At 45.1% G+C, this 19,898-nt stretch overlaps 1 protein-coding gene across 7 annotated transcripts in view; it reads right to left on the bottom strand.

Moving 5' to 3' along the window:
• Window positions 1-19,898, bottom strand: part of LOC115167864 (retinoic acid receptor gamma-A) — a 117,862-nt gene that overhangs the window by 61,264 nt on the left and 36,700 nt on the right. The window contains exon 1 of one of the 7 annotated variants that reach the window (XM_029722562.1): window positions 11,262-11,758. The exons of 1 other annotated variant lie outside the window; for it this stretch is intronic. The gene's annotated coding sequence lies outside the window, so the exon portion shown is untranslated. Of the gene's footprint in view, window positions 1-4,712; window positions 4,814-10,338; window positions 10,451-11,261; window positions 11,759-19,898 lie in introns of those variants that run through there. 5 more of the 7 variants (XM_029722567.1, XM_029722569.1, XM_029722568.1 and 2 more) reach the window with 5 other exon arrangements.

Raw genomic sequence — 19,898 nt, 5'->3', positions numbered from 1 at the left:
CACACACACACACACACACACACGCACGCACGCACGCACACACACACACACACGCCAGGGCCAAGCATGTGCTACACATGTTCCCAGGGGATGTCTGGAGGGGACAGAAACAGCACCACATCAATTCGTCCATGAGACAAAGACCGTGTCTGAATACCCGTACCTGCATTGTAAAATGTAAGTGTAGCGCTAATGTGGTATTTAAATGCCAGGATGTCATACTCATTGCAGCTTTTCATCTAGTAGAATTCGCTGCCCGTTATTGAGGAAGAGAATCGTCTTCTGAGACTTGTGTGTTTGACAACACAGTAAGTAGTAGGCAAGCCAGATTTCAGACACGGCAACAGACTTCCAACAGGCCTGATGTGTCAGAAATGGCACTCTATTCACTATATAGTGCACTTTTGACCAGAGCCCTATGAGCCCCCTGGTGCACTACATAGGGAATAGAGTTCCATTTGTGAGTCTGATGTGAGGAACCTAACCTAACTTATCCTCCAGATCTGGAGGAAAACACAGTCAAACGGTGATTCACGCATATCTCAAAGCTTGCCTGTCACTCAACAGAAGGCAGCAGACACACTAGTGGGTTGGGGAGAATGGGGAGAAAGAGGGAACAGTAGAAAGAAAGAGGGAATAAAAGAAAGGAAGAAAAGAATAAAATTCAGAAAGAAAGTGAAAAAGAAACATAAAACCCCACCAGACCAGAGTGTACATTTAGAGAGCAAAACCACTGAACATGGATCCTTCTCCTCTCTCTTTCTCTCTCTTTCTCTCTCTTTCCCTCTCTTTCCTCTCTCTTTCCCTCTCTTTTCCTCTCTTTTCCTCTCTTTCCTCCCTCTTTCCCTCTCTTTCCTCTCTTTCCCTCTCTTTCCCTCTCTTTTCCTCTCTTTCCTCCCTCTTTCCCTCTCTTTCCTCTCTTTCCCTCTCTTTCCCTCTCTTTCCCTCTCTTTTCCTCTCTTTCCCTCTCTTTCCCTCTCTTCCCCTCTCTTCCTCCCTCTTTCCCTCTCTTTCCTCTCTTTCCCTCTCTTTCCTCTCTCTTTTCCTCTCTTTTCCTCTCTTTCCTCCCTCTTTCCCTCTCTTTCCCTCTCTTTCCCTCTCTTTCCCTCTCTTTCCCTCTCTTTTCCTCTCTTTTCCTCTCTTTCCCTCTCTTTCCCTCTCTTCCCCTCTCTTCCCCTCTCTTTCCTCCCTCTCTTTCCCTCTCTTTCCCCAAACACAATAATGAATTAATAAAAGACTTGGCGCCAGCGTTTTTTAATGAGTCACATCAGCCGGGCTGCTTTTTACAGACCAGCCATTTGTGTTTTTATGTTGGGGCCTTATGCCCGGGTCCTGTGGTAGGCTGGGCCTGTTTGGCATGGATAGGCGGTCTGGGGCTATAAGGGGAGATGGGGAATTCGGGGTGACCTCATCCATCCCCCTCAGCTCCGGGCCCAAATGGGCACAGAGGGCCTTCCCACTTCCCCTGTGCCTGGGGGGCACAGAGGAGGCATGGAGAGAGGGAGACAGGCAGGCAGACAGGGAGACAGGCAGGGCAGGGAGAGAGGGAGGGAGGGAGACAGGGAGTGAGGCAGGGAGGGAGGAAGCTGGGGGGCACACAGCAGTCAGACAGACAAGCAGATAGACAGACAGACAGACAGACAGACAGACAGACAGACAGACAGACAGACAGACAGACAGACAGACAGACAGACAGACAGACAGACGGTTAGACAGCCAACTATGGGTGTGATTAATACCAGATCTGGGACTTTCCAGCTTTGCCTGGGAGGTGTACTACCGTAGTATTTTAGTTAGCTTTACTTTGTTTCTAAAAATACTGTAAATACTTTTCAGCACTTCATTACGCTTAATGAGACTGATTTCATTTGACATAATCAATTGATCTAATCCAGAGAAACGCCACATTTGAAATTAAATCAATTTAGGCTGAGAGAGAGAGAGAGAGAGAGGAGAGAGACAGAGAGAGACAGAGAGAGAGAGAGAGAGAGAGAGAGAGAGAGAGAGACAGAGAGAGACAGAGAGAGAGAGAGAGAGCGAGGGAGAGCGAGGGAGAGAGACAGACAGACAGAGGGAGAGAGACAGAGAGAGACAGAGAGAGAGAGAGAGAGAGAGAGAGAGGGAGAGAGAGACAGACAGAGAGAGAGAGACAGACAGAGAGAGAGAGAGAGAGAGAGAGAGAGGGAGAGAGACAGATAGAGACAGAGAGAGACAGAGAGAGACAGAGACAGATGGAGTGTGAAAGAGAGAAAAAAAGAGAGCGAGAAAGAGAGCAAGAGAGAGAGAGCGAGAGCAAAAGAGAGAGAGCGAGAGAGAGAGTAGAAAAACGTAAAAAGAGAGACCGTGAGAGCAGGACAGAGTGAGCGAGAGAGAGAGAGTTGTTCCCACAGATCGAGTGTCTGTCAAACAAAGGGTATCAAATCCTCTGTGAGCAAAACAACAATTGTGTCTTAACCGATGCGTTGGAACCCCTCTGGCGCTGACTGCTGCAGTGAAACATAACAAATAAATCACAGCATCTCAGGAAGTGATAATGCACCACACAACCCTAACCAGAGGTTTCTACTCAGCAGACAGAAACACAATCACTGCAGGTGAATCTATGTGTATCTGCTGGTGTGTTAACTTGTTCACGATTGAGAGTCTCCTTTTCCGTTCAACTGAAACATCCGATACATTTGATAACTATGCCGTGATCTGTGTAGTAACAAAGCATGGTTTGACACCAGAACGTTGCTTTGTGTTTAAACCATAGTGTTCTGTTTGTCATTCAAGTAAACCAAACTCTCCCATACCGCAGTGCTAGTGTACCCTCAGCCGGTTTTCATTTTCTGACACGAGTTGTTGAAAAAAAATATCTGAATGTTTACAATTCACCCTGAATTCACCCTGACTAGGGCCATTTTTTCTTTTACCACAGAGAAAGAAAACTCTTCGAGAAAAGGCTCGTTGGATCTTAACTTCAATGGGCAGAATGGAGACATGTCAAAAAGAGAAGGAGTTTGTATATCTTCACTTCGCAGCCTCCAGATAGGTGAACACAGCCAATATCTACCAAGTTCGTTCGCAGGACATGAAAGCTTGGCACCGTCAACGACTCTGCTCGGATTTATTTTCCATTAGAGACTTGCCTACTCTTGTCTATTGTTCGAAATTATTTATGTCTTCTTCGCACAATAAATCCAAATTGTGAAAAAAAACCATCATAAACCATGTCTGAGATATAGCAAGTATTATACACTGAGCGTACAAAACATTAGGAACACCTGCCTTTCCATGACAGACTGACCAGGTGAATCCAGGTGAAAGCTATGATCCCTTATTGATGTCACTTGTTAAATCCACTTCAGTCAGTGTAGATGAAGGGGAGGAGACAGGTTAAATAAGGATTTTTAAGCCTTGAGACAATTGAGACATGGATTGTTTATGTGTGCCATTCAGAGGGTGAATGGGCAAGACAAAATATTTGAGTGCCTTTCAACGGGGTATGGTAGTAGGCGACAGGCTCAACGGTTTGCGCCAAGAACTGCAACGCTGCTGGGTTTTTCACGCTCAGCAGCGTGTTTCCCGCGTGTATCAAGAATGGTCCACCACCCACAGGACACCCGGCCAACTTGACACAACTGTAGGAAGCATTGGAGTCAACATGGGCCAGCATCCCTGTGGAACGCTTTCGACACCTAGAGTTCATACCCTGAGGTACTGAGGCTGTTCTGAGGGCAAAACCGGGGGGTGCAACTCCATATTAGCAAAGGTGTTCTTAATGTTTTGTACACTCAGTGTACATTAGAGCAACAATGACAACATTGTGATGTACATGTGAACCTGAGGCTGAAGCTTAGGTCATAGGTCATGATTAGGATCAAACAGACAGGGATTACCTCATGTCAATCAGTTTTCACCACTGGGACGTGATCAAACCTAGTGAACCTTCTGTTTTCCATAGATCTGCATGGAAACATATACAGTATCTCTAACACTCTGTGGCCACTTTAAGTATATTTTACATATGGATAAAGATCTAACCGGGCTTCTATAAACCAAACAAAAAAAGATTATTACACACAATTATGAGAGTGTAACAGGATATTGTATTTGGCATCATAGAATGGGTAAAAGTTTTGGCTGGGTGTGAAATAGATATCATAAACACAGTTTATTCTAAGAGATTCAACTTGACAGCTCAGAGTCCCTTTCTACAGCAGCTTGTTACGGGCACCTAGACATTTCCACTGACAGACTGGCAGCTGATCCACCCACCGCCTCCATACTGCCACACACACACATACACACACGCACGCACGCACACACGCACGCACGCACGCACACACACACACACACGCACGCACACACACACACACGCACGCACACGCACACACACGTACACGCACAAACACTCACACACGTACACGCACACACGTACACGCACACACACAAACACGCACACACAAACACGCACACACACACACACACACGCACACACACGCACACACACGCACACACACGCACACCGCCTCCAAACTGTTACACACGCCGCCCCAAAACTATCATACATTCCATCATCTCAAACTAGTTTGACGTGGGTTCTTCCACAAGCCTGGCAACACAGATGCATATTTTGCTGACAACAAAGCCACATCATTATACTAACTTCAATATATCATTTGTCAATCACAGAAAGAGGTATTGTCTTTGGATGTGTAGATAGATACCTGGGAGTGTCGACAGACAATCAAGCCTTTGTTTCAGCACCATCGATCAAACAAGCAAAAACCTTTCCGTTCGATCTTGGTTAACAGAACATTACTGTGCTGTCGGTGCGGACAGTGGAGGAAGAAGAATATGGAAAGAGTGAGAATTGACACGGAGACATAAAACACTCAGTGAGACCGTGATGAAGTCATTCTGACAGCTCCTTTCCATGATGGTGAGGCGGAGTCGGCGAGGAGAAACAGCAGTGGAGTCAGAGCTGCTTGACATTGAGACACTAACGGTTGGAGAAAGCCCTGAGGAGAACACAACACTAGGGGAGAGATGGAACATACTTCTTCAGATGGACAGAGAGAGAGAGAGAGAGAGACCAACAGACCGAGAGAGAGAGGAAGAGAGAGACAGAGAGACCTAGAGACCAACAGACCGAGAGAGAGAGAGTCAGAGCGAGAGAGACCAAGAGAGACAGAGAGACCAACAGACCGAGAGAGAGAGGAAGAGAGAGACAGAGAGACCTAGAGACCAACAGACCGAGAGAGAGAGAGGAAGAGAGTCAGAGCGAGAGAGACCAAGAGAGACAGAGCGACCAACAGACCAAGAGAGAGAGGAAGAGGGAGACAGAGAGACAGAGAGACCAATAGACCGATACAGAGAGAGAGAGAGAGAGAGAGAGAGAGAGAGAGAGAGAGAGAGAGAGAGAGGAAGAGAGAGAGAGACAGAGAGAGAGAGACAGAGAGAGAGAGACAGAGAGACCAACAGACCAAGAGAGAGAGGAAGAGAGACCAAGAGAGACAGAGAGACCAACAGACCGAGAGAGGAAGAGAGAGACAGAGAGAGAGACCAAGAGAGACAGAGAGACCAACAGACCGAGAGAGAGAGGAAGAGAGAGATAGACCAAGAGAGACAGAGAGACCAACAGACCGAGAGAGAGAGGAAGAGAGAGACAGAGAGACCTAGAGACCAACAGACCGAGAGAGAGAGAGTCAGAGCGAGAGAGACCAAGAGAGACAGAGAGACCAACAGACCGAGAGAGAGAGGAAGAGAGTCAGAGTGAGAGACCAAGAGAGACAGAGCGACCAACAGACCAAGAGAGAGAGGAAGAGGGAGACAGAGAGACAGAGAGACCAATAGACCGATACAGAGAGAGAGAGAGAGAGAGACAGAGAGACCAACAGACCAAGAGAGAGAGGAAGAGAGAGAGAGACCAAGAGAGACAGAGAGACCAACAGACCGAGAGAGGAAGAGAGAGACAGAGAGAGAGACCAAGAGAGACAGAGAGACCAACAGACCGAGAGAGAGAGGAAGAGAGAGACAGAGAGACCTAGAGACCAACAGACCGAGAGAGAGAGAGTCAGAGCGAGAGAGACCAAGAGAGACAGAGCGACCAACAGACCGAGAGAGAGAGGAAGAGAGAGACAGAGAGACAGAGAGACCAACAGACCGAGAGAGAGAGAGGAAGAGAGAGAGAGAGAGAGAGAGAGAGACAGAGCGACCGAGAGACCAACAGACCGAGAGAGAGAGAGAGAGAGAGAGAGAGAGAGAGAGAGAGAGAGAGAGACAGAGCGACCAAGAGACCAAGCTCAACAGAAAAAAAGAGAGAGAGCGAGCGAGAGAGAAAGGCTGAGAGAGATGAATATGTGAAAGCATATAAAAGTTTATGAGAGCTCAACAGTTACAAATGTAGGACTATCACTACCGGTGTAATGTAGTAATTACTGAAGACGTCATTAGCATATAAAGTGACACAGTTGGGGTGATTAAGCCGCTGTGAGTTTACGGCATTGCTCACTTTAAATGTTACATGCTTCTATTGTTGTCTTCCATTCTATTTTGCAGAACGACATTTTCTGCCCAGTTGAGAGGGTTAACAATCTGTTTCTGTGAGAATAGCTAGACATAATGTGTGTGTCAGTATCTCTGCTTGAGCCCCAGGAATCTAAGCAACACTCCAAGACAAGTACACACACACACACACACACACACACACACACACAGCTGTACAGGTACGTGTAAAAATATATTGTACCAGAGGATCAGAAGGGACCAGAGTCAGGAATGATAGTGTCTAGCTAGTACATCCTACACATAGGGAATCACACCTGCAAAAATAGACACAGGAAATCACGAGCTGATAGTTTCCATGTTAATTATATAGTGTAGCAATGAGCCCCCTTGTTCCATTCTTCTAAGACCACCTGTCTACCCCCCTCCTAACCACTCCCTACCCCTGCTAGCCCTTCCCTACCACTTGGAACTTAATTGCTATAGAAATTCTTGGCAGAGACAGGAATCAACAGCTCCCAGACTTATATCTCAAAGTCGTGTCTCCCAAGCGGTCCGTTTGAAACATTTCTCTGTCAGAGGGATGAAATAGTGAAATATTCTGGGGACTTTGAGCCGGACATTTCCATTTGACCCCAAATGTGAGACACCATTTTTAGAACAAGTGGACCAATAAACACCCTAACGAAATAACAAAGTGGGCATTGATTTAATCAAGCTTTCTCTCTGGTGCAGCGACAATGTTGTTGAAACATAGTCTCTTTTTGAAACGGCGTACTCTCACCTGGACTCAAGTGACAAATAAACACTCACAACTAACAATTACTGTAAAGCTTTTCCCAATTTTATTTTGAGTAGACAAGTGTGACATGTTTCTCCCTCTCAGTTTTGTGTGTATACAGAGCAGTCTTGGGTTGTTGATGTGTGTCCTGTGTGTGTGTGTGTGTGTGTGTGTGTGTGTGTGTGTGTGTGTGTGTGTGTGTGTGTGTGTGTGTGTGATCTCAGACTCCACAGCCAAGCCTGTCATGTCCCTGGACGTGTTAACTACCATTCCGTCACACATTAAAAATAAATATGGAGTGTGTTTGTTAAGAGGCTGCTGTTGTTGCCATGCCCTTTGGTAACGCACCGCATCAAGCCATAAGTCTAGCCCTTCAGATAACACACAAATAACACAAAGCCATAAAAGCCTACCTCTTAAGACCTAAATGAGTCCCGAATAAAAGTATTCATAGTAGTGCACTTCTACAATTGCTAAATAAAATAATTGTATGTAACCTTTGCCAACCGTGAAAGGATAGCATCATGGTGCTATGTGTTGACGTGGTAATGCAATAGGAACTACAGTATACAGGGAAACGAGCTCTATGTGGAACTTTCTCTGTCTCCGTCCATCTTTCCAAAGAAACGTACACCAAGCCGTTCCCACAGTTGTAGCAACGCTGTGCTGCGAGAGAGCAGAACGATAGTGCTCAGTGATGACTTAGTGATGACTTAGACATGATTTCTAGTGTTTTCCAGATGACCATATGTGATTGACTGACTCCAAGTCAAGTGCACTATAGGGAGCCCAGGTCAAAAAGTGGCGCACTATGGAATAGGTAAATAGGGTGGCATTTTTGGACACAACCCTAGTGATGATTTCCCGTTTCGTTCCAGATGACCAGATGTGGCTGACTGAGTCCAAGTCGAGATGATAGTGAGAGTCAAGCAGCAGAGTAACACTGACGACATGATGGGCTAGGAACACCCATCCATCACTCACTCATTCACAGTCAGTCCGCTGGGTGGTTTAAAGTAGCTGTCCGGTGAAATTCATATTCCGTTAAGTCATACCCAAATAACGTTGTTGACATCCTATGCTCATATTTGTGGCCAAAGCATTAATAAAACTTTTTTTTTTAAATGTAAAAACCCGCCTCAAACTTATATCTCAAAGTGACCGTTTAAAAATGCTTGCTATTTCCTCAGAGAGAATGATGGTATACTCCTGAGGCTGTTGAGCCGGACAATCAGCGGCCTACTCGTGTGAATATTTTTCATTTCCTGTATACGCCCACTCTGTTGTTGTGGTACACCCACACCATTCCAACACAGAAAAGCAGTTTTTTACCAAGCTTAACAAAAAAATGTTGGAAGGGAAACGATTTCACTCATATTGTAATTAAGTATAGGTCATATTTCATAGAAATCTGGAAACACTGGACAGCTACTCTAAACCCGCCACAGTACAAACATTCCTCACATCACACTTACGTCACTTTGGTCCGGCCAGACAGAAAGAGAGAGACCAGAAGTCCGGCCAGACAGAAAGAGAGAGACCAGAAGTCCGGCCAGACAGAAAGAGAGAGACCAGAAGTCCGGCCAGACAGAAAGAGAGAGACCAGAAGTCCGGCCAGACAGAAAGAGAGAGACCAGAAGTCCGGCCAGACAGAAAGAGAGAGACCAGAAGTCCGGCCAGACAGAAAGAGAGAGACCAGAAGTCCGGCCAGACAGAAAGAGAGAGACCAGAAGTCCGGCCAGACAGAAAGAGAGAGACCAGAAGTCCGGCCAGACAGAAAGAGAGAGACCAGAAGTCCGGCCAGACAGAAGAGAGAGACCAGAAGTCCGGCCAGACAGAAAGAGAGAGACCAGAAGTCCGGCCAGACAGAAAGAGAGAGACCAGAAGTCCGGCCAGACAGAAAGAGAGAGACCAGAAGTCCGGCCAGACAGAAAGAGAGAGACCAGAAGTCCGGCCAGACAGAAAGAGAGAGACCAGAAGTCCGGCCAGACAGAAAGAGAGAGACCAGAAGTCCGGCCAGACAGAAAGAGAGAGACCAGAAGTCCGGCCAGACAGAAAGAGAGAGACCAGAAGTCCGGCCAGACAGAAGAGAGCCAGACAGAAAGAGAGAGACCAGAAGCGCAACACACGCACGCACGTACAGACACACGCACGCACACACATGCAAACACAGATACAAACAGACACACACAGATACAAACAGACACACACAGATACACACAGACACACACAGATACACACAGACACAAACAGACACACACAGATACAAACAGACGCACACAGATACAAACAGACACACACAGATACAAACAGACACACACAGATACACACAGACACACACAGATACACACAGACACACACAGATACAAACAGACGCACACAGATACAAACAGACACACACAGATACACACAGACATACACAGATACAAACAGACACACACAGATACAAACAGACACACACAGATACACACAGATACAAACAGACACACACAGATACAAACAGACACACACAGACACACACAGACACACACAGATACACACAGACACACACAGACACACACAGACACACACAGATACACACAGACACACACAGATACACACAGACACACACAGATACACACAGACACAAACAGACACACACAGATACAAACAGACGCACACAGATACAAACAGACACACACAGATACACACAGACACACACAGATACACACAGACACACACAGATACAAACAGACGCACACAGATACAAACAGACACACACAGATACACACAGACATACACAGATACAAACAGACACACACAGATACAAACAGACACACACAGATACACACAGATACAGACAGACACACACAGATACAAACAGACACACACAGACACACACAGACACACACAGATACACACAGACACACACAGACAGACACACACAGACACACACAGACACACACAGACAGACACACACAGACACACACAGACACATGGTTTCAGAAAAACATGATGGACTAAAAAGACAACATGATATATTCAAACCACGCAGCACTAAATGTTCCATTAACGTAACGCCCTACCTGTTCATTAACGTAGCGCTGCCTGTCGCCGCGGTAACAAGCTGAACCAGTTAACAACTGGTTCGCGTCTGTCTGCGCCTTACCCAAGTCTATAACCTTACCCAACAACTACACACTATGAATGGAACTCCTACAATACACTGACAATTACACTAAGCCCAGATTTAGAGAGCAGAGACACACCTCAGTCCAGAGGCGAAAGGCTCTGCTGTTTAGAAAGTAGAAATCGACGCTCGATGAATGAATGTTCACATTGTTGTGTCATGTGGTCACAATAATAAGTAGAAACGATTAGGTCAAGGATGGGTCAGTCACACACACACACACACTATTCCACATATGCACAGTGTAGATCAAACGAACCCAGGCAGGCATGTATCCACTTACACTTACAAAGGCACACATGCTAATAAAAACACTGTGGGCTCTGAGGGTAACACTCTTAACATTCACTAAGTAGCACACACTGGCACGCAACCCAGCAAATGACTGACACACACAAAAACGCACACATACACACACTGTAAAACAGGCACACACACAGACGTTGTAAAGGACAGACATACACGGTTTCACCAACAAAAAAACACCCTCGCAAACACACACGGTACACACACAAGGAGAGAGACGTACACATACAAATGCACACTGACTGAACCGACACGATTCGCAGCCATAAATACAACTAGAGAAGCCTGGTCCAGTTAATGGAAACCCTGATCAGTTGCCTCTATGTACTCTCTGCCTCATACGCTCAAGCTCTGGTCTTTCATTTCAACTGTTTCTGTTAAGGCTACCTCTCCCAAACTCTCTAACTTTAACTTCAAACTCTAAGAGCAGAAAGAACAGAACAGTAGAGGGAAAAAGAGGAGAGCAACAGTTCATATTGTTTCTAAAGTTCCCTGAAAGTAGAAAGTACTCACCCACTCTAATGTCGTGCTGGCAGACTGGCAGACAGACAGATCAGACAGGTCCAAACAGACTGATAGATGGAGTGCTGGTCCAAACAGACAGACAGATCAGACAGGTCCAAACAGACAGATAGATGGAGTGCTGGTCCAAACAGACAGATAGATGGAGTGCTGGTCCAAACAGACAGATAGATGGAGTACTGGTCCAAACAGACTGATAGATGGAGTGCTGGTCCAAACAGACTGATAGATGGAGTGCTGGTCCAAACAGACAGATCGATGGAGTGCTGGTCCAAACAGACAGAACGATGGAGTGCTGGTCCAAACAGACAGAACGATGGAGTGCTGGTCCAAACAGACAGAACGATGGAGTGCTGGTCCAAACAGACAGAACGATGGAGTGCTGGTCCAAACAGACTGATAGATGGAGGAAAAGGAGTAGAGGAGGGATTTGTGTATGTTCATCAGTCTCTTTGACAGCAAAGAGGATAGCAATGAGTTTCTCTCTCACTCCCTCCCCTTTTCTCTCTCTCTCTCAAGCTCTCTCTCCGTCCTCCCATTCTCTCTCTCTCTCTCTTATTCAACACTCTCTCTCTCTGCCTCTTTCACTAAGAAATAATCATGCTCTCTGATTCATAAAGCCAGGCTTTGTCACGTGATCCAACACTGCAAATATACAGCACATTTTTTCACCGGCCATAAAATCCCTAGGGGAAGAAAAAGCCCCCTGAAGCTTAATTTTCAGTTTTTAATTCTCTCCCTCTCGCCCTTATTCTCCTTTTCTCCCCCTCCATTTTCTCTCCTCTCTTTTTAGAACTCACACTTTCCCTACTTTGTGTTTTGTATGTGTGAAATGTATTAACTTAACAGAGTCAAACATACAAGAAATGACATATTTTCAAACATGAACCCGGTAGTGGATATAGAAATATAGCTGACTATGTATCGACACAGACGTCAACCTGTCCGCTAACCATGCTTCATTTGAGGGTTGTTATTGAACCTTTATTTAACTAGGCAAGTCAGTTAAGAACAAATTCTTATTTACAATGACGGCCAACTCCGGCTAAACCCAGACGACGCTGGGCCAGTTGTGCGCCGCCCTTTGGGACTCCCAATCCCGGATGGATGTGATACAGCCTGGATTCGAACCAGGGACTGTAGTGACGCCTCTTGCACTGAGATGCAGTGCCTTAGACCGCTGCGCCACTCGGGAGCCCAATAGGGAAGTCCCCAGTAAGATGGCAGTAGCAGTAGTAGTTTGGGCGGGGTGCCCATAAATGTGTCTCTCTCTCTCTCTCTCTCTTTCACCATATCAGATTGTATGTTTCAGATCTATGTTTGTTGTGCAGCTCTTGTGGTTCTGGGCGTATGCCTGCAGTGCCTTAGCCTGGTGCCGTTGGTTTCTAAATGTCATGTTGTGATTTGACATTGTTTTGCTTCGAAAGGCAGGCACCCCGAAAACCTCAGGCTTTAAACACCCTTAAACACACCTCAACGGGCACCTTAACCAGCGTTGTCTCTGACCCCCATCTAGAACACAGAAGAGGGCTCTCAAGGGCTTCTAGAATCTAGCACAAGCTCAGTAGTTCTTCATAAAAGAAATTCAACCCTCTATTTCTCAACATATACAAATCCTCTCTGGAATAGACGAACCCAGCACACTTCACCATGTGTCGTCTCGACAGCTTCAGCATGACAGCGAGTCACCGCCATGATGCTCAATGTAACAATCCCATCCAGTGTACCTTCACCTGGTTTCTCCCAATTACCACATCATCACATCTGCCTTCCAAGTCCTCCTCCTAAACATCAAGGCTGTGTCTGAAATGCCACCCTTTTCACTATGTATAGGGAATAGAGTGGTCCAGGGTGGTCAAAAGTAGTGCACTATATAGGGAATAGAGTGGTCCAGGGTGGCCAAAAGTAGTGCACTATATAGGGAATAGAGTGGTCCAGGGTGGTTAAAAGTAGTGCACTATATAGGGAATAGAGTGGTCCAGGGTGGTTAAAAGTAGTGCACTATACAGGGAATTCAGACGCAGACTGATACAGCTAGTTCCTTCCTTCTGAGTGTCCTCTACCGGCTCATTGATAGTAATTGAATGTCGGTGTTTAAATGAACCTGACCTCAATATGTCTCCGTAACGAAATCAAGCCATTAGAACCAAATCAAAGCCCTTTCTGTTCCTAGCGCTATCTCCCAGATGCTTACACTGGGCATAGTCCTCTGTGGAAATGATTCTCTTCACAGCATACAATCAATCAATGAATCAAGCCAACGCTCTTTTTTTCCATCAGCAGTCGTCACAACGTGCCTTACTGATACCCGGCCTAAAACCCAAAGAGCAAGCAATGCAGTAAAACATACCATCACGCAGAAAGTACACCTGTACACAGCCTGTGTTGTTTATGTTTACAGTAACAGACAGTGAGGTGCGAGAGACACTTTACAAAGCTGGCATCAGATCCTTACATGCACCCAACCCAAGAGGAAGTGGTTTCCTAAGCCACACAGCCCAGAGCTTCATAACCTGCCCTGTTCATAGTTTCGTTTACTTTTAGAAGGTGGCAACTGCTTGGCATCCGGCCGCAAAACGTTACAGAGGGTAGTGCGTGAGGGGGGCCGAGCTGCCTGCCATCTAGGACCACTGTACCAGGCGGTGTCAGAGGAAGGCTCTAAACATTGTCACAGACTGATCTCTCTGCTACCGCACAGCAATTGGAACCAACAGGACCCTGAACAGCTTCTACCCCCAAGCCATAACACTACTAAATACTCGTACCCCTGCACATCAACTCGGTACTGGTATCCCGTGTATATAAGTTATCATTACTCATTGTGTATTTATTATATCTTTGTGTTATAAAGATCTTTTTTTTTATATACATTTTTTGGGGCATTGTTGGGAAGGGTCCTTAAGTAAGCATTTCACGGTTAGTCTACACCTCTTGTTTACGAAGCATGTGACAAATAAAATGTGGTGTGATTTGTTGTTTAATAAGGACTCAAGAAGTGGAGACGTCAGCAGAATCCCTGAATGCGTTCTTCACAAATTATCTGATTTCTTAACATGCGAAATACTGTAACGAAATATGCCAACATCATAATACCCGCTCTATATTGATACTATTAAGTGTAGTAAATGTCCAATTTTCATGGATTTGTGAGGGTGTGTGCACATGTGTGTATACATGTGCATGTTCAAGCCATGCTTGTGGGTGTGCGCTCTATGTCCATCTTCCTCTGTTAACAAAATATACTGACCATGTGGTGCTTTCTTATGGGATTATACCTGTACCGGTAAAAAGTTTTAGAACACCTACTCATACAAGGGTTTTTCTGAATTTGTACTATTTGCTACATTGTAGAATAATAGTGAAGACATCAAAACTATGAAATAACACATATGGAATCATGTAGTAACCAAACAAGTGTTAAACAATTCAAAATATGTTTTATATTTGAAATTCTTCAAATAGCCACCCTGTGCCTTGATGACAGCTTTGCACCCTCTTGGCATTCCCTCAACCAGCTTCACCTGGAATGCTTTTTCAACAGTCTTGAAGGAGTTCCCACATATGCTGAGTACTTGTTGGCTGCTTTTCCTTCACTCTGCAGTCCAACTCATCCCAAACCATCTCAATTGGGTTGAGGTCGGGGGATTGTGGAGGCCAGGTCATCTGATGCAGCACTCCATTTGCATTTGTATTTAAATTCAGAAAAAAAGGAACGTCCTCTCATTGTCAACTGCGTTTATTTTCAGCAAACTTAACATGTGTAAATATCTGTATGAACATAACAAGATTCAACAACTGAGACATAAACTGAACAAGTTCCACAGACATGTGTCTAGCAGAAATGGAATAATGTGTCCCTGAACAAAGGGTGGGGTCAAAATCAAAAGTAGCAGTCAGTATCTGGTGTGTCCACCAGCTGCATTAAGTAATGCAGTGCATCTCCTCCTCATGGACTGCACCAGATGTGCCAGTTCTTGCTGTGAGATGTTACCCCACTCCTCCACCAAGGCACCTGCAAGTTCCAGGACATTTCTGGGGGGAATGGCCCTAGCCCTCACCCTCCTATCCAACAAGTCCCAGACGTGCTCAATGGGATTGAGATCCGGGCTCTTCGCTGGCCATGGCAGACCATGGCAGAACACTGACATTCCTGTCTTGCAGGAAATCACGCACAGAAGGAGCAGTATGGCTGGTGGCATTGTCATGCTGGAGGGTCATGTCAGGATGAGCCTGCAGGAAGGGTACCACATGAGGGAGGAGAATGTCTTCCCTGTAACGCACAGTGTTGAGATTTCCTGCAATGACAACAAGCTCAGTCCGATGATGCTGTGACACACCGCCCAAGACCATGACGGACCCTCCACCTCCAAATCGATCCTGCTCCAGAGTACAGGCCTCGGTGTAACGCTCATTCCTTCTACGATAAACGCAAATCCGACAATCACCCCTGGTGACACAAAACCATGACTCGTCAGTGAAGAGCACTTTTTGCCAGTCCTGTCTGGTCTAGCGACAGTGGGTTTGTGCCCATAGGTGACATTGTTGCCGGTGATGTCTGGTGAGGACCTGCCTTACAACAAGCCTACAAGCCCTCAGTCCAGCCTCTCTCAGCCTATTGCAGACAGTCTGAGCACTGATGGAGGGATTGTGGGTTCCTGGTGTAACTCGGGCAGTGGTTGTTGCCTTTCTGTACCTGTCCCGCAGGTGTGATGTTCGGATGTACCGCTCCTGTGCAGGTGTTGTTTCACGTGGTCTGCCACTGCAAGGACGATCAGCTGTCCGTCCTGTCTCCCTGTAGCGCTGTCTTAGACGTCTCACAGAACGGACATTGCAATTTATTTCCCTGGCCACATCTGCAATCCTCATGCCTCCTTGCAGCATGCCTAAGGCATGTTCATGCAGATGAGCAGGAACCCTGAGCATCTTTCTTTTGGTGTATTTCAGAGTCAGTAGAAAGGCCTCTTTAGTGTCCTAAGTTTTCATAACTGTGACCTTAATTGCCTACCGTCTGTAAGCTGTTAGCGTCTTAACGACCGTTCCACAGGTGCATGTTCATTAATTGTTTATGGTTCATTGAACAAGCATGCAAAACAGTGTTAAAACCCTTTACAATGAAGATCTGTGAAGTTATTTGGATTTTTACTAATTATCTTTGAAATACAGGGTCCTGAAAAAGGGACGGTTCTTTTTTTGCTGAGTTTATTATCATTAGCTGCCTTGGCAGCAGCTACTCTTTCTGGGGTCCAGCAAAATTAAGGCAGTTTATACAATTTTAAAAACATTACAATACATTCACAGACTGTGTGCCCTCAGGCCCCTACTCCACCACTACCACATATACAATTGAAGTCGGAAGTTTACATACACTTAGGTTGGAGTCATTAAAACTCGTTTTTCAACCACTCCAGAAATTTCTTGTTAGCAAACTATAGTTTTGGCAAGTCGGTTAGGACATCTACTTTGTGCATGACACAAGTAATTTTTCCAACAATTGTTTACAGACAGCTTATTTCACTTATAATTCACTGTATCACAATTCCAGTGGGTCAGAAGTTTACATACACTAAGTTGACTGTGCCTTTAAACAACTTGGAAAATTCCAGAAAATTATGTCATGGCTTTAGAAGCTTCTGATAGGCTAATTGACATAATTTGAGTCAATTGTAGGTGTACCTGTGGATGTATACAAGGCCTACCTTCAAACTCTGTGCCTCTTTGCTTGACATGGGAAAATCAAAATAAATCAGCCAAGACCTCAGAAAAAAGATTGTAGACCTCCACAAGTCTGGTTCATCCTTGGAAGCAATTTCCAAATACCTGAAGGTACCACGTTCATCTGTACAAACAATAGTAAGCAAGTATAAACACCATGGGACCACGCAGCCATCACACCACTCAGGAAGGAGACGCATTCTGTCTCCTAGAGATGAACGTACTTTGGTGTGGAAAGTGCAAATCAATCCCAGAACAACAGCAAAGGACCTTGTGAAGATGCTGGAGGAATTGGGTACAAAAGTATCTATATCCACAGTAAAATTAGTCCTATATCGACATAACCTGAAAGGCCGCTCAGCAAGGAAGAAGCCAATGCTCCAAAACCACGATAAAAAGCCAGACTATGATTTGCAACTGCACATACCCGAAACGTTTGACCCAAGTTAAACAATTTAAAGGCAATGCTACCAAATACTAATTGAGTGCAAGTAAACTTCTGACCCACTGGGAATGTGATGAAATAAATAAAAGCTGAAATAAATCATTCTCTCTACTATTATTCTGACATTTCACATTCTTAAAATAAAGTGGTGATCCTAACTGACCTCAGACAGGGAATTTTTACTAGGATTAAATGTCAGGAATTGAGTTTAAATGAATTTGGCTAAGGTGTATGTAAACTTCCGACTTCAACTGTATACAGTACAAAATCCATGTGTACGTGTGTGTATAGTGTGTATGCTATCGTGTGTGTGTGTGTGTGTGTGTGTGTGTGTGTGTGTGTGTGTATGCATGTGTCTGTACCTATGTTTGTGTTGCTTCACAGTCCCCACTGTTCCATAAGGTGTTTTTTTACATCTAATTTTACTGCTTGCATGAGTTACTTGATGTGGAATAGAGTTCCATGTAGTCATGGCTTTATTTACTACAGTGTGCCTTCCATTGTCTGTTCTGAACTTGGGGACTGTGAAGAGACCTCTTGTGGCATGTCTTGTGGGGGTGTCCAAGCTGTGTGCCAGTAGTTTAGACAGACAGCTCGGTGCAACATGTCAATACCTCTCATAAATACAAGCAGTGATGAAGTCAATCTCACCTCCACTTTGAGCCAGGAGAGATTGACATGCATACTATTAATATTAGCTCTCTGTGTACATCCAAGGGCCAGTCCTGCTGCCCTGTTCTGAACTAATTGCAATTTTCTTAAGTCCTTTTTTTATGGCACCTGTCCACAAAACTGAACAGTAGTCAAGGAGCGACAAAATTAGGGCCTGTAGGGCCTGCCTTGTTAACAGTGCTGTCAAGAAGGTAGAGCAGTGCCTTATCATGGACATACTTCCCCCCATTTTAGCTACTGTTGTATCACTCTCCTTCTTAGTAAAATAGCCTTACACAGCCTGGAGGTGTGTTGGGACACTGTCCTGTTTAAAAACAAATGATAGTCCCACTAAGCCCAAAATAGATGTGATGGCGTATCGCTGCAGAATGCTGTGGTAGCCATGCTGGTTAAGTGTGCCTTGAATTCTAAATAAATCACAGACCGCAAAGCACCCCCACACAATAACACCTCCTCCTCCATGCTTTACGGTGGGAAATACCCATGTGGAGGATAATCCGTTCACCAAAATCACATCTCACAAAGACACGGCGGTTGGAACCAAAAATCTCAAATTTGGAATCCAGAACAAAGGACAAATTTCCCCTGGTTTAATGTCCATTGATCGTGTTTCCTGGACAAAGCAAGTCTCTTCTTGTTATTGGTGTCCTTCAGTAGTTGTTTCTTTGCAGCAATTCAACCATGAAGGCCTGATTGACACAGTCTCCTCTGTATAGTTCATGTTGAGATGTGTCTGTTACTTGAACTCTGTGAAGCATTTAGCATTTATTTGGGCTTGATGGTTTTTGCGACTGCACATGAAGAAACTTTCAAAGTTCTTGAAATGTTCCATACTGGCTGACCTTCATTTCTTAAAGTAATGATGGACTGTCATTTCTCTTTGCTTATTTGAGCTGTTCTTGCCATAATATGGACTTGGTCTTTTACCAAATAGGGCTATCTTCTGTATACCACCCCTACCTTGTCACAACATAATTGATTGGCTCAAACGCATTAAGAAGGAAAGAAATTCCACAAATAACTTTGAAGAAGAAACACCTGTTAATTTAAATGCATTCATGAAGCTGGTTGAGAGAATTCCAAGAGTGTGCAAAGCTGTCCTAAAGGCAAAGGGTGGCTATTTGAAGAATCTCAAATATAAAATATATTTTGACTTGGTTAACACTTTTTTGGTTACGACATGATTCCATATGTTCTATTTCATAGTTTTGATGTCTTCACTATTATTCTACAATGTAGAAAATAGTAAAAGTAAAGAAAATCCCTTGAGTAGGTGTTCTAAAGCTTTTGACTGGTATTGTAAGTGTGCCTGTGTATTGAACTGTGTGTGTGGTGTGGTGTGGTGTGTGTGTGTGTGTACTAGTGTGTGTTCGTCAGTAGTTGCAGCTACAGGGAAGTTCAGGGGTTAATAGTGTTTGTGTTTCAGTGTCAGTGGAGTGTGTTACAGTGGGAGATTTATGATGTGACTGTCTGGGAGACTGCAGAGTGGAGGATAATGAAGATAGATCAGAGTCCCATCTCTTTCTCTCTCTCTCCCTCCCCCTCTCTATCTCTCTCTTCCCTCCCTCTCTCTCTCTCTACCTCTCTCTTCCCCCCCTCCATTTCCCTCTCCCTGCTCTCTCTCCCACCCCCTCTCATTCCCCTCTCTCTTGCCCCTCTCTAAATCTCCCTCCACTCTCTAACAAACCACCCCTTCCCGCTCTCTCTATGGTCAGCACTAGGAAAATGGCCATCCAAACAGCCACCTCACTGTTTGAGAACTACAATTCCCATTTGGTCACGTCTGTGACATCATAACC

The sequence above is a fragment of the Salmo trutta genome, chromosome 30 (assembly GCF_901001165.1).
Source record: "Salmo trutta chromosome 30, fSalTru1.1, whole genome shotgun sequence".
In the NCBI taxonomy this organism is placed as follows: domain Eukaryota; kingdom Metazoa; phylum Chordata; class Actinopteri; order Salmoniformes; family Salmonidae; genus Salmo; species Salmo trutta.
The sequence above is the reverse complement of the archived record's forward strand: the minus strand, read 5'-3'. Positions and strand labels throughout refer to the sequence as shown.